The following is a 16641-nucleotide window of genomic DNA, read 5'->3' on the forward strand; positions in this document are numbered from 1 at the left end:
CTATCATTGATGTGAAAATAAAGTAGTGATTACTATAGATTGAGAAGGGTGTGAAGAGATGGAAACAGGGTAGATGGATTTGATCAATGCATATAGGAAAATGTCACATTGAATCCCAATATTATGTAGAATTAATATGTTAACATTTTTTAATTAAGTAGTAAATTATAAACAAGAAACTGTTGATTTTTTTTTTTACTTTGATTCACAATTATCTATTAGTATTTGTTGATCTTCTAACATTTAAGAAGTGAGTTGGGTATTTTGTAAGTACTAGAACTTTAGATGGGGTGCTTCACATAAAAACTATATCTAATGAAAATATCTGGTCAATGTTCCTTAGCATCCTATATCTCATAGGAAGTGCTGAAACTGAATTACAAAAAAAAAAAAAAAAACTTAGAGGGAAGGGAGAGGGAGGGGTGAGGGAGGGAGGGGTGAGGGAGGGAGGGAGGGAGGGAGGGAGGGAGGGAGGGAGGGAGGGAGAGGGAGAGAGGACAGAGAAAAAAAATACAAAATGAAAACCAGGAAATTTTTGTTGAATTGAATACACCAACACAATCTGCCTTAGAAATACTTCCTGTGACTTGCAATAATTATAAAGTATAGCAAAGCAGAGGCTTGAGTCATGAAAAGATAAAATTTTCCGGGTCATTGTGAATCATGGTAAACTTGAATGAGATGTGAGTTAGTGGGTGGATGGAATCAGCTTGTAGGGTTTTGTGGATTCAATAGTTTTATCATTGCGGGTGCAGTGATGTGCCATAACACTACTCATGATCAGGTTTGGAAAACTATCCTAGTCATGCACTGAGGTTTTCTTGACCAAACAGATTAAGTTCTTGCTAATAAACTTGAATTAAGGCTTCTCTTATAGTCAGCCATTTTCACTACAGGAGCCAGAAATATAATTCTATGCAGAAACTAGCAGAAATCCATAAAAATCCATTTGTCTCTCAATAGTACACCTCTCAGACTTAAATAAACTTTAAAATAAGCAGTCTTCTTCATCCAAGTCTAGGAACTTCTAATAATGTGATTTTGTCTGTAGTGTATATTGTGTTATGTAATGCTTTATTATTTCTGACTTTTTTGTTTTCCTATGTTAAGTAATAAAATACATATTAACTCACTAAGCTAAATTGCCTCCAGGTTTTTGTTTTGTTTTGTTTTGTATTTTATATAATCAGTTTTGAATACTAAGTAATTTGAAATAATTTATTAAACCCAGGGGATATAGATTTAGATTATGCATCACTTTGTTGCAAATCCCATTGCTATCTTTTACTAGAAAGATGTCCTTCTGACACATTGTTCAATTCTCTTTGTGAGTTTTCTTAATGTATTTGGAGCCCTTATTGATAGTGTTGTGAGAATTTTATTATGTACCATGTGTGGAGCTCATAGTAAGCATTCACAAATGTTTAGCTACCATAATTATTATTTAGTATACAAAAATTATTTCTCTTCTCCCAGTGACTTGATTCATATCATAAAATGTGAAGTGACCACATTCCTGACACAAGTTTCCTACCTAAATTTCTTTTTCATTTATACCAATTAACTCTCTGCCTCTTTGAAACCCAGCTTGTAAATTTCCTTATTTTGTGTGACAACTCCCTCTAAGAATACTGTATGTAAATCTGATCTTAGCTTTTTAAAATTGAATTTCTTATTTCCACTTAGATGTAATCATTTTATTCAGATTATTTTAGCATATGACTACTCATTCAAGAGAGAAGAGGCAGGAGACAGTATTTGAATCTATTTTCTAAAATTTTATTTGTATATTTTTTTGTTTTTATTTTGAGTTCATATTCTGTGCCAACACTGTATCAGGAAACTGTACTTAATCCTTTGTTTGAAACAGAATAAAATGAACACACACAAACAAACAAACAAATAAAATCCAGTATTTTTCCCTTAAAAACACGAGTTCTTATACTGGAAATTCAACTTGAACAAATTCATGCATAAAGGGAAATTTACTGACTCCAGTATTCAAATGAAAGGCAGGCAGTGGTGCCACCTAGTTTCTGATGGGGAGAAAAAGGCTTTGTTTTCCTGTGGGAGTTTCTATCATCTTCTATAAACCAGCTTTCTCCATATTTTCTTCTGTATTGCTTTGACAGCTTGTAGTGTTACAACTTCACCATCAGAGAGTGGCTGAGCAGAGCCCAAGTCCCAGGGAAAATCTCTGACTCCTTGGCACAGAATCTACACCCGTCTTCATGTCTAAGAAGGTGGACAAAGTGATTGTCAGTCTCCATTGAAATCCTTTGTTTGAGTGAAAGAGGAGGGATGATTATACAAGAAAATTAGAAGTGATGTCACCAGAGAGGGTGCTCCTGGGAAGAAGGAACAATACATAGTGAGGTAGCTTTAGTGTCTAAGTACCTGAATTTATGTTCTAATTTCCCAATTTTCAGTACATATGGCCATGGAGAAGTGATGTATCTTCCCCAAACCTCAGTACCCATATTGAATAAAAAGTGGGAAATATAACAGCAAATTCCCAGAGTATATTGGCTGGCATGCATTAATGGAACCATAACTAAGACTTCTCATTCTAATTATATTCTCTGCATTGGCTACATGATCCCAATCTTTCTATTAAATAAAGCTAATATAACTTTTCATTTTTAAAATAGAGAGCTGGATAAAATTCTCTTTAGGGTCCCTGAAATCTACCAACTTTTGGACCTGAATTAAAAAAAATAGAGGTGATAACCAATGTTGTCTATATTGCCAGTAGTATGGAAACAGTAGCCTTGTTTTCCATGAGTTAAGTTACTTCTCAAGTGATCGTGGCATTTCTGGATTCCTGTCAGTAGTGGTGGTCATAGAGACAGTATGTGAGACTCACAGTGACAAAATCTTGTGGATTTACCCAATCTTTAACTCAGACCTTTAAGCCAAATAATAGGGTAGAGTTTGGGAACTTCAGAGAGTTCTTGGCCATGGACTTTTATTAATGACTCTATTGGGATTGAGGGGAATTCAAACCTTCTACAAAGAAGATCTGTAAGCTTGCTAGGAGTGAGTTAACCAGTGGGCTGGGAAAGAGACAACAGGACTTTACTACTGCACACATCCTGTGTATGATAATGAAGATGATGAGGAGGAGGAGGAAAAGGAGGAGGATGGTAATAATAATAATAATCACATTTCTAAAACCCACAGAAACTTAAGTTACTCTAAAATGTCTTCTTAGAATAGTTTTAGATTTTTCTAGACCTAAGAAGGCCAGCAGGTTCCTTCATGTTTTGTAATGACTGGGATACACAGAAGCCTAGGACCTTCACTTTGTTGATGAGGACAATGTGTCTTTATTGCTTTCATCAACTGAAGGAAAAGGATTCTTTCCTTATTTAAAAAAAAAGACCAAACTCTGGCTTATGTTTTAAATATCAATAAAAAATATATGAGATAAAAATTAATTTGGAGGCAAGCCCTACCTATAATCTGGGCCTATGTATACTTTGGACAGAAATTTATGGATGGATTCTACCACATGGGGCACTTCTTAAAATCAATTTAAGATATTATACCACTTCAAGTAGAAATTTTAAAACAACCTTGTTTAGAACTTAAGATCTAGGTTTATATCTGGATATAATCACTTCTCTTGGAAAGATCAGTCATCTGCAAGTCCTTGGTTTAAAATTATTGCTTAGATCCTACAGCTTTCTCCGCCTCTGGTCTTTCTTCTAATGCACAGCTGAATATTGCTTGTGATGTTTTCCATTTAGGTATCTATTCAGCTCAATTTGGTTAACTTAATCCCCACAGGAAAGATAAAACAATTTCATAGAATGTTATATGCAGCATTCATTCTTACTTCTCTTTCTATGATTGATTGCAGATATTTCTCTTATGTAATATCAGTTTGGTGCTAAAGTGAAATGTGAAGATTTGTGGTTCTCTTTCCAAAAGAAATATTATCCTTGAATTCTAAAGCAATACAAATTTCACTGGAGAATGGAACGAAATGAGTGAGATATCTTGAACATGGGGGAATAAATTTCAGATATAGTGTTTTGGTTTGTTTGACCAAAGGGGAGCATCCCCAAATGGTGAACCTAGGCTAACATGATGTTTTGCCTGATAATATCATGTGCTAAAAAGTGAACTTTCACATTATTGGCATTTGGACCAGGTCTTAAAGGGTGAATTTGGATGTGGCAAATTGATTGAAAAAATATTCTTAAAGACTGTGCACTGGAATAAACTGTATCACACAGGCTGAATCTGCAAATATTCCATGATGTAATTATCCTTTTTTTTAAAATATAATTTCCTTCACCCAATGAATTCCCAACTTTCAACCAAGTAATCACATGTGACTTTCACAGTAAAGTCCTTTTACTTTATTTTTCCAGAGGTGGTTGTGAAAAGATGAATCATTTGTGAATGCAATAAGGATATAATGTTCAAGACTTCAGTGATCATTTTGCTGATCATTACATACCAGCGACAGCAGCCCCAAAGTTGATAAAAGTCTATGGGTTCTGGAGCTGGAGATATAGCTCAGTTGGTAGAATGCTTGCCTTGCATGCACAAGGCATTGGGTGCAATCCCCAGCACCACAAAAAAAGAGAAAAGTCTATGGGTCCCTACAGGGAAACATAGAAAGTCCAATTCCTCTTCAGTCCTAATAGAAATGAATATATATTCAGCTGTTAACCTCCAGGCTTTTGGTGCCCGTTTAAGATAAAAATTGTTTACTCATTAGAAAGAAAACTGATGAATAGTCAGAAAAACATCCCGGAGAATATCTATTGTGGTAGCCAGATTTTCCTCACTGTCACCAAAATACCTAACAAGAACAACTTAGAGGACAAAAGTTTATTTTTTCCTCATAGTTTCAGAGATTAAGTCCATGATTAGCTGAATCCATTGCTCTGGGCCTGAGGTAAGACAGAACACTTCTGGAGGAAAGGAGTGATGGGAAAAACTTCTCAGCTTCTGGCAAACAGGAAGCTGAGATTTGAGCTAGGACAAAATTTAATCCCCAAGGACACACCCCCAGTGACTTACTTCCTCTAGCCATGCTCCACCTGGCTAGAGTTACCACCCAGAAATCCATTAAAATTATTAATCCATCAAAGTATTTAATCCACTGATGAGGTTATAGCTGTCATAATCTATTTTACCTCTGAATGTTCCCACATAACTAACACATGAGCTTTTGGGGGAACCCTTCAAACAATAACACCTACCAATAACTAGCCACAGTAGATAAGACTGCCACTTTATTTTTTTTGGGGGGGGTACTGGGGATTGAACTCAGGGGCACTCAACCACTGAGCCTCATCCCCAGCCCTATTTTTGTCTTTTATTTAGAGACAGGGTCTCACTGAGTTGTTTAGCGCCGCTCCTTTGCTGAGATTGGCTTTGAACTGGAGATCCTCCTGTCTCAGCCTCCCAAGTCTCTGAGATTACAGGCGTGTGCCACCATGCCTGGCTAAGGCTGCCACTTTCTTTAATAGTTTATCCCTGAGGAATAAAATTAGATCAGGGCCAATCAATTCTGGCCATTAAAGTATTTACTTGTTTAATCAAGCATTTCTTTTTCAAAAAGAATGTATGATTATAGCAAATTATCCCTAGAGGATTTGTTAGTTGTATGATTTTTCTTCTTGTGGACTTTATTACAAAAGTACTTTGGAAGTTTTCCTTAATGTTCATTCACACCTTCTCAGTCTTCATCATCACTCAGCCCACTTATGTATTACATATAAAGGACTAAGCACTGAGAAGTCCTACCTTTCCAGATGCTCAGCCTACAGAAAAGAGTATATGGAATAAAATTACTCATTACAGTGCTCTGACTGAAGACTCCAAAGATGCTTATAAGGACATGGGGCATCAGGTGAACTGATTCTTGAAGGGTGAGTAGAAATTAGCCAAAAAATCAGACTAAAGGCTGGGGAGGGAAATAAATTTTGGCAGATGAAATAGAATGGACATAGAGTTAGAAGTTCGTGGGGCATTATTACATTGAAAGAAGTATACTAATGGGTCTGAAGAAAGCAACATGTGTGTGTGTGTGTGTGTGTGTGTGTCTGTATGTACGCGCACATATGTGCACGCATTTGCAGTGGGGGTAGTGTTGATAAAAAATAATAGAAGATAAATCTGCGACCCTGAACATCATCTGGCTCAACAAATTGTTCAAATATTTTCAGGCCACAAGAAATAATCCCACTGCAAACAAGGCATATGGTATCATTTCTACTCTTTAATGAATATGGGCATAAAACAGGAAAACAATGGGGTGAACATGTGATTTGTTGTCTTTATATAGGTATATATCCAGAGAAAGAGAGAGAAGTAGAGGACTGGAGTACAGAGGAATGTCATAGTCCATTTTTTTATTTCAATAACAAAATAACTGAGGCTGTGTAACTGATATAGAATAAAGTTTTATTTGACAAAGTGTTTTGGAGGATTAAAGTCCAAACATCATTGTGCTAATCCCAGGGAGGGGCAATGATATAGTTGCATCATATCATGGCAGATGGCATCATACCAAAAGTGCATGTGAGAAGAAGAGATAAGAGACATGGTGGAGATAGGAAATTGCCAGAAAGCAATTCAGGGGTGAGGCTAATTTTTTAATAATAATTTTTATAGGCCTCTCTTGTAATTCTCATGAGGTCCTTCCAAGGGCAGTACTAGGCTATACAAGCTTCCAACACATAAACCTTTGGGGCATGCAGTAAAACCATATCCAAACCACTGCAGGTCAGTTTCTAACCTTCCCTGTGCTTGATTTTTGCAGTCTTACTTTCTTCTTATTATTAAAGTAATTATTACTTTTTGAAATATTGCACCTTTTTGAGAAAAAGGAAAAAGAAAGTTTTGCTTTGCTAGCAAAGGAGAAACACAAGGGATTTCTGTCTCAGAGGCTTTGATTCTGCCTGTTAGGACAAATGGCATACACATGATAAAGGTGGGAGACAGGAAGCAAACCTTGGATCAGCAGGCTTTTCTTTATTCTGTATTTAGTGGAGGAGTCTATTGGTGAAACCCTGGTGTGGCTCATTTTGGGGGCAGAAAGTGGCTGAAATGTTGCATATTTATATGACTCTTTCCAATGTCAAATTGAATCTTCATCAAAATATAGTCTGACTCCAATTTGCAAGTGCATTATATCCCCAAGCCACCGAATTTATTCCTAAGTATTTTATTATTTTTGATGCTATCATGAGTGGGGTTGCCACATGACTCAGCACTCCTTCTTCTTTATTTAAAACATCTACCTTATGATCCAGCAACCCCACTACTGGGTGTATATCCAAAGGAAATGGAGTGATATCAGTATGCTGAAGAGATATCTGCACTCTCAGGTGCATTACAGCATTACTCACAATGGCAAAGGCATGAAGTCAGCCTAAATGTACATTGATGGGTGATATTCTATACAATGGAATATCATTCAGCATTTAAAAAGCTTTGAAAAGATTTGCTTGTCAACAACAATATAGATGAGCCTGGAAAAATGCTAAGTGAAACAAGTCAAACACGAGAAGATAATTATTATATGATCTCACTTATATGTGGTAAATCTAAAAAAAGTTGGATTTATAGAAACAGAGAGCAGAATGGCATCACCAGGGTCTAAAGGAGAAGGGTTGAGTTAATGTTGTTCAAAGGATATGAATTTCAATTAGAAGAATAAAGTCAAGAGATCTATTATACAACTTGGTAATTATAATAACTGTACTATATTCTTGGTAATTGTTAAAAGAGTAGATTTTAAGTGTTCTCATTACAAAAAAAGTATGTGAGGTAATATATATACTAATTAACTTTATTTAACCATTCCACAATGCACACATAGATAAAAATATTATGTTGTACACTTCAAGTATATGCAATATTTTGTCAAATTATTCTAAGTGAAATAAGCCAGACACAGAAAAACACTGCAAGGTGTCACTTATAGGTTGAGTCTAAAAAAGAATACTCTAAAACGTAGAAACAGAAAAATGGTGGTTACTTGTGATATGTAGGCAGAGGACATGGAGACATAAATGTGAAAGGATACTAGCTTGCAGTTCTGTAAAATAAGTAAGTCTAGAAATCTAATGGCTACCAGGAAACCTATATTTAATACTGTATTTTATATTATAAATTTTCTAAAATAGTACATTTTAACATACACATACACACAGATGATGTGGAAAGTAATGGATATGTTCATTTGCTTACTTGTAGCAATCATTTGTTTATTTATATGTGCATTAAAACATCATGTGGTGAACCTTAAATATGTGCCATAAAATAATCTTTCAAAGAAGAAATAATAAAATATTAGAAGTCATATAGAATGTGCTTCCTGACCTGAATGAAATTAAAGTATAAATCAATAACTAAGAGATAACAGGAAAATCTCCAAGTATTTGAAAACTAAACACCACAATTTTAAATAATTAGTCAAAGAGGAAATTCCAATTTAATTATTAAAGAATAAAATGAAAATGAAAATGTAACTTACCAAAATTTGCATGATGCATATAAATCAGGACTGAGTGAAGAATTGATAGAAAAAAATGTGTCTATTAGGGAAAAGGACAACTTTAGGTCAATAATCTAAGCTTCACTTAGGAATATAGAAAAATAAGAGTAAAGTAAACCCAAAACAAACAGAAGAAGACACTAATATAAGAACAGAAATCAATGAAATTGAAAACAGATAAACCATAGATAAAATCTATGGAATAAAATATTGATTCTTTGAAAATATCAATAAAATTAATAAATTTCTAGTAAGATTGACAAAGAAAAGAAAATAAGAAAAGAAACAGAAATTCACCAGATCAGTAATAAAATTGAGGCTTTCCCTAAAGACTCTGCAGGCATCTCAACGATAAAATGGAAGTATAAGAACAATTTTATTTATAGATGGAATTTTAACAACTTAGATGAAATCAACCAATTTCTCAATATGAAGTTTGACCTCTGGACACCATATGACCCTGGAGGATGATGGGGACATATGTTAAATTGCATTAGTGTCAGTATTGATTCTCATTTCCCTAATTGGCTTACTGAAAGCCATCTCTGATGTGTCATCTCAGCATTACATTTTTCTTTTCAAATGATTTTACAGTTCACTTATGACAGAAATAAGCAGATGATTCTAAAGAAATGTACATATTTTGTAGATATCATAGCTTTAAATGGAAAAAAATATAGAAAACCACAGTAATACAGTAGAAATGCAACTTTGAACAATAAAATGCAACTCATAGTCTCAGAAAGCAGAGAAAGGCACACTACAAAGAATAATAGAGTCATCTGAGTTGCATTAAGACAAGCATTACTTCGCCACCTTCTGTGATTTGCAATAAGTCAGCAGACTGTCTGCTACTAAGGCAAAAACAGACCTCCATAATAGACCTTAAATCATCCTGTTGTTTATTTGTTTGTGTATTTGATTTCCTAAGCTTGTACTCAATCCTTTTAACCTCTACATTGCCCTCCTGATCTTGCCCAGATTGATATCTGAGACTTCTTTTTCATTTTGACAAGACATATATACCATCTACTTTCAACAAATACCACAAATCGGAGATGTCTCTGGGGACACTTAATAAAACTATCACCATTCACATTCCCTTATTTTGCTTATCCTTTCTAACATCCTTGTCTTCCCAAACAATGTTTTCCTCACTTACAAACTGTACAAAGGGTAGATATTTTTCTTGATAATTTTACATTGGTGCCTCTTGATGTTTATATATTCTAAGAGGTCATCTACAGACCATTTGCAAAGGAAGATGATAGTTTAAAATAAGGCTCAAGTGCTTTCATTATTTAAAATGAAGTCACATCTTATTGTTTCCTTTCTAAAGGACAATTATGTATTCTTTATTATATACAAGGGGGAAAAGGACAGTCAGCTATATCTCCAAGTGGTTGACTTATCAATGTTCTCTTCAGAGAACAGCAACTGTGTCCTTGCTTCAGTACTCACACCAAAGCCTGCAGTAAACTTAGCAGTGCCCTTTCCCTGTTCTCTTTTCATATTACTCTCTTGTGAAGGGTGTGAAAAGTAAAAATGCAAAGATTCTTAGAATTCTTGACACATTCTATGTTACTTTCCACAGATGTTTGCTTCCTTAAATGGCCTTTGAATTTTGCAGCATGCAAACCATTGTGATTCCCTCATGACAATACTGGTCAGCCAACCAGTGCAGTTACCATAGTTCAATGCTAGACTTTGTGACATGCAATATTCAAATCTTTCAAGCTTGAGCTCAGTCTCTCCCTCCATACCCACATTGGACTCACTAACTGATTAGACAGTAAATCTTCAATTGACAAGTTCCATACAGGCACATTTCTCAGGTGTCTAGTTTCAGATGTCAAGTTTCTCAAGTATTTAGTTGAAGTGTTTTGAAGCTGTGAATTTCAGTCTTAGTCATAAACACATCTTATTTCACTAGAAATTTGGCAGAAATCCCAGCAATATATAAGGAAATAATAGCCATAAGACAAGGGAACATTTAATAGAAAGAAATATCTACATGTTTATGCTGAAACTAGAGCTTTTTCTTATTTTTTAATAAATACTTAAATAATTTTAATAGCTAGTGAAATTTCTTCTTACTCAGATAATGGTAAGAAGAAAATACCACAAATAAGGAGAAGTGAGAACTATTTCTTACATATCTGCTTTATACTTTTATTACTTAGAGCATTGACGACATACCTAGATTCAGGCTGAATTATTTACTACCTCAACTTAGTGGACAATTGCTCCTTTTTTTGCTAAAAATTTAGTCATAAAGTTGCTGCATAAGATAAAATGAAATATAACTTGACAATTATATAGTTAAAATGATTTGTCTTAATGTTAAACTGTTTGGGTTTGAGCTCCCTGGAAGAACTCGCATCCCTTTAAAAGCATATCTGCCATCAATAATTGTTCTACTTTTTAAATTTATCTTTCTTGCCCTGAAGTTGCTGATATTTGACCACACATTGCATTGGGTTTATGGTGTCTCCATCTCACTCCTAAATGTGAAGAATGTACCCAGAACAGCACAAAAAACCAATGGACAGAAAAATCTCAAAATTTTAGAAAAACACATCCTGAAATGACTATATGTTTCAGTGTACACAACAATAAATATTTTATTCAACTGCTTTAATGTCTTGGGCATCAATGGTTTGGTTTTCCTTTTGTTTTTTAGCATTATAATGTATGCCTTTGAACATAATCCTCTGAGTCACAGTAGATATATGCTTCATTCATTTATTTAGCTGCTAGCATCATTTTCATGGCTAATCAACACTCTATCTTACTTTCCTGGAAACAATGATTGGTCAAGGGATATTCTCATACCTAAGTAGATCAACCTAGTACCCTTTCTAGAATGATAAGTTCTAGGATGAGAAAAAGCCTCCCTTACCTCTGGAGTTGCTAAGCAGAGAGTATGGGAATCTGCAGCTGCTGGGAGCCATATTTTTTCTCTGGTAAAGAAGGCTATCTGAAGAATGAAATTAAGTGGATCTAGCAGAAAGGAATAAAAGATGAAGTCCAGGAGAGCCCTGGACCATACTGGTTCCTAATCTTTGACCTTGGGCCTTGGGTACTACAACACTTTCTTTTGTTTTATGACTTTCTCCTGCATTTTTTTTTAGAGCATTAGTATTCTCTGCAATCCATTTCTTGCTGAGGCTGGTCTTGAACTTGCAATCCTGCTTCAGGCTCCTGAGCTGCTGGGATCACAGGCACATGCTACGGAGCCTAGCACCTGGGGATTTTATAGCTGGGATTAGCAGCATTCTCCATCACACCAAATTTGAGAACTGATATTATTAAAAGTATTTTTCTTGATGAAAGAATGAGAATACTTTAATACTCTTGGTACAGATTACCAATCACATTCTGCAATAATTATACTAATTTGCAGTCAATTAATAATGAATGAGATAATGCAATAGATAAATTTATGAATAATATCCAGATTATGATGCATCTCTGAGTTTGAGACTTTACAATTCTGAGTCTTTAGGTCATTTATTTCTCCGATATTTATTGAGCAGCTACAATGTGCCAGGAATTGTCTGATTTAGAGTAAAAAGATGAAGATGACACTGGCCCTTAAAAAATATCATCCCAGTGGTGGAACCATATAGCCTTCTTTCTAAATATATTAGTATATGCTTATTGATACAGTGACATTATTATTAAAGAAAAGGACCCTAGAAATCCAGGAGAGAAAGCAATTGCCAGAGATCTGTAGGAATGGTCCTGTGAAACAGGTGAAAATTCAGCTTAAACAAAATTCCCACCACTCCAGAAGTGGAAAACATGATAGGAACTGGAGGAGAAAAGACAGAGGCTTGAAAGGGATTAGCCAATTAGGAATGATAAAATAAGTTCATAAGGAGTAATGTCAGAAGATGAGGCTCAGACTAGAATCTTTCATTGAGATCAATGAAAGCCATGCTCTAGGGTTAGTTTCTTATGCTGTAAGAAATTGATCTATAAAGGATGTGTGGAAGTAAAACATTTCCAGAGGAAAAACAGCAATATCATATTTGTATTTTAGTAAATATAATCTAATAGCAACATGGAGAGAGTGTTGAAGACAGACAACATTACACATAGGAAGACTAATCAGGAAACCATTGCAATTGCCCAGGGGAGAGACTGTAAGAGTCTGAAATGTTAATTAATTAATTAATTAATAGTTTTTAGGGAAAATAAAGGGAATAAAATGTTTAACATCAAATATTTATTAATTTCTTATTTACTTTTTATGATTAATTTATTAAAATATTATTCAAACATCTCTTTTAGTCTAAGGCTGTTATCTACTTATATAGGAAGGACTATCATAATGTTAGACTAAGGATATGGAGGAAGAAATAATAATAATCTCAGCAATTGATAATAATGTTGACATATTCTGGTTGAATATCTATGCTAAAAGTCTGACATGGAATATTTTTTGGTTATTTCAAGAAAGTCGTGGGTGAGTATAAAAACAGACCTGAAAGGAGAGATGGCAAGAGCAAAATAGCATATCAGGCTATTGAGCCTTTAGTTTCTATTGAGTTCTGAGATGAGTCATGTTCACCAGAAGAACTCAGATGAAGAAACCTGGACCTCTGTTCTGTCACCCTCCCCAAAACAAGACAATGTGAACATTAAGGGGGAAGTGTACGGGAAAGCCATGTTAAGAATCATTAAAAGAGTACCGAGGCTCATGGGTATCCATGCTGATATATACCAAAACACACACCTATATATCTCTCTATACATACACATATTTATGATATATATACACACACCTATATATTTATACATATATACATCATATATATGATATTTTTCTTATTAAACTTGAATTATGAAAGGCTCAACTTTGCGGAAAAAATTCTATACATGTTATATGCTACAAAGAGTAAGAATCTATAAAACACTATTCCTATGTGATTTTGCAATCTGTATTTGGGGTAAAAATGGGAGTTCATAACACACTTGAATCTAATGTATGAAATATGATATGTCAAGAGCTTTGTAATGTTTTGAACAACCAATAAAAAAATAAAAATAAAACACTATTCCTTATAGATTTTCTTGGAAATTGAGGAAAAAGTATAGCAACTGCATGTCAACACTCTTCTTCTTATCCCATTAATTTGAGGAGACCCATAAAACACATTTCTAAAGGATGATACATTTGCACTCTGTGGAGGATAGTGTTCGTAAGGTGGGAAAGGGAAAGACTGCCTCTCTCTACTGAAATGAAGGAAGAAGGACAGTGTCTAACACAGGTAATAGAAAGGAACTATAGAAATTGTGGGAGTAAGCCTACCAAAAAAAAGAAGTGAAAAATATACTTCCCAGTTGGATGTATGCTTAGGAAGGCAACTTGGCATTATGTTCCTAACCCACCTGACTACGGAAAAAGAGAATGTGGGAACAGAGTCTTCAGGACGAAGAAAGTTTGTAGTTGTAGGAAACTTGTGCTTTTATAATCACTTGGAGTGAAGTTATTTGAGGATCCAAAGTGCTCATTGGACACTGTGGATCTTATTTTATGTAATTTCACATATATGCATATCCACTAACTCATTTATGTTCTTTTTTAAGAGAGAGAGAGAGAGAGAGAGAGAGAGAGAGAGAGAGAGAACGAATGAATCATTTTTTGTAGATGGACACAATACAGTGCCTTTATTTTTATGTGGTGCTGAGAATCAAACCCGGGTCCTGCCCGTACTAGGTGAGCGCTGTACTGCTGAGCTACAATCCCAGCCCTATGTTCTTAATACCTATGAGTTATATAGGAAGGGCATCATTGTCCAGTATTTTAAATAAAATAACATGTTTAGAAGCTCCAAGTAACTTGTCTAAATTTGCAGAACCAGTAAAAGATGGTATTTTGACCCAAATTATCTCAAGATCTATAGCTACTTTGACAGTACCAGTATTCCCACATACCCAAAATTCCCTATGATTTTAAATTAAACTTAGTTTTCCATCTGTACAATCTAAACAGAATACACCAAGGCAGGAGCTGGACCATCTATCTCACTTCAGCTCCAGCTCTGTATCTGGGACAGTCAAAATTTCTCTTCTTCTCAGAGCAGAATCACCACTCCTCAAAACACAGAGCTTTTATTTTGTATTCCAGTAGAAACTTGGCCATGCACTTCATAAAATTGGCTGGTCACTTTGGACAGAAAGAGATAAAGATTAAGAAGCATTTTTAAATTGTTCCATAAATAGATACACTTAACAGGGACCTTTTCCAGTGTTGTTTTTAGGTAGTCAGAGAGTGGGCTGGTAATTCTGTGGAAGGCATTATGGAGTGTCTGAGACAGATGAGGAATCAAAAAAGCTGACCTTTATTTTTTATGGTTCTCTCTACTAAATAAACGATTTTAAGAATTTTTCCTCACATGAGCTTTGGTTTCTTAATTTATGAAACAATAATTAATTATTTTAAAGGGTTATTTGAAAGAAAATGCAGAAGATATATTCTATCATATTGACATAGCAAAGTTTTTGTAAACTGTGAACCTCTATACAAATGAATGAGATATTTCCATTAATCTTTCTGGAGTATTCATCTTTTTTTCACAAATCTCTCTTTTAGCAATGCTATTTGTGACAGAGATTAAGCATAGGTTTAGTGTCATATTTCTTTTTTCCTGGGAACATTTGTAAACTACATATTATAGTACCCCTTGTAGAAGTGTATTCTGGGCAGTGAAATGTGGGCGGAAGTGATGCCCTTCACTCCACATTCAGGCTCAGTGATAATAAAAATGTCATTATTCTTTGCTAAGGAGCTGTAGGAGATGCTGATGTTATAAGAGGGAAGCAGTCATGGTCCTGGTCCTTGAATATTACCATCAGTTTATATATTGAGTTTAAAATAATTCTTCAGTCATTAATCCATGGAGATTTGGGGTGGTTTGTTGAAACATCTAGTATGAATTATCTGTCTAAAGCAGTATTTTATAAGTTTGTCATTCGGTTTTCATCACCCATAACTTGGACGTGTTTATGTTTAGTTCAACTACATGAATGTCAGAAGTATAGTGCCCCAAAATAAAATTTCTGCCTTTTTCCTACTAGAGAAAACCATTCTTAGGTGTTTATTAGTGTATAGTGTACTAAAAGTTTAGTTTAAAATGCATGAGATTAGGGAAACTATTGCCACATCAAAACTGAAATACATTATCACTCACTGCTCATTTTCTAGAATTTGCTAAAATGATTTTAATTGATAGTGTTTGTTTGTGTGTGTGTGTGTGTGTGTAACACACTATTCACAAAACTCATGTTAATTTTTGTTTAACTTTACTTTAACTACATTCTCTGATTAAGTATGTTAAGAATATAAACAAAGTAGGTAAACCTAAGGCTGTATGATAATTTGAGGTAAAGTGAACTGTGAAATTTCAATCATCTTCATTCTTTTGAAAGAGGAAATAACATATATTTACTGATTGAAATGCTAAAAAATAGAGGTACATGACCTCCCAATGTTTTGGCTTAATATGTTTGGTTGGGAAAAGCATGTGCCAGTAAAGCTGTAGGCAAGCTCTTTTTGAAATCTATTACTTGAATGTCAGAAAGAGCTAGCTTGTATATTGTTCTGAATTTAAACCACATCTAATGGGAAAATGAACAAGAAAATGTGCTTGTTTAAAAAGGCAGAGAAAGTTGTTTGAGAAAACAAAATTTATTTATTGATTTCACTGACCTAGTTGTTCCTTTTTTTCTCCACTTCATTTACTCCTATATTTAATACTTCATCATTACATTATGTACTCATCATTACATTTTATTTTTTCAGTCATTCTGTAGATGGTAGGGCTCACTCTAAATTTTATTTCTCCAGTCTCTTCATTAATATTTAATTAATCCAGAGTTTATTGAATTCCCCCAAAATTAATATGTTTATATTTGTAGCTATATTTGTATCAGTATCTGCCAGGGATTGGTCCCAAGACACACTCACAGATACCCAAATCCAGGGATGCTCTAGTACTTTATATAAAATGGTTTGGTATTTGCATATAAACTGTAAACATCCTCTCATATACTTTAAATCATGCCTAGATTATTTATAATAACCAGTGCAATGTAAATGCTAT

This window comes from Callospermophilus lateralis, chromosome X (genome assembly GCF_048772815.1).
Source record: "Callospermophilus lateralis isolate mCalLat2 chromosome X, mCalLat2.hap1, whole genome shotgun sequence".
Lineage (NCBI taxonomy): Eukaryota > Metazoa > Chordata > Mammalia > Rodentia > Sciuridae > Callospermophilus > Callospermophilus lateralis.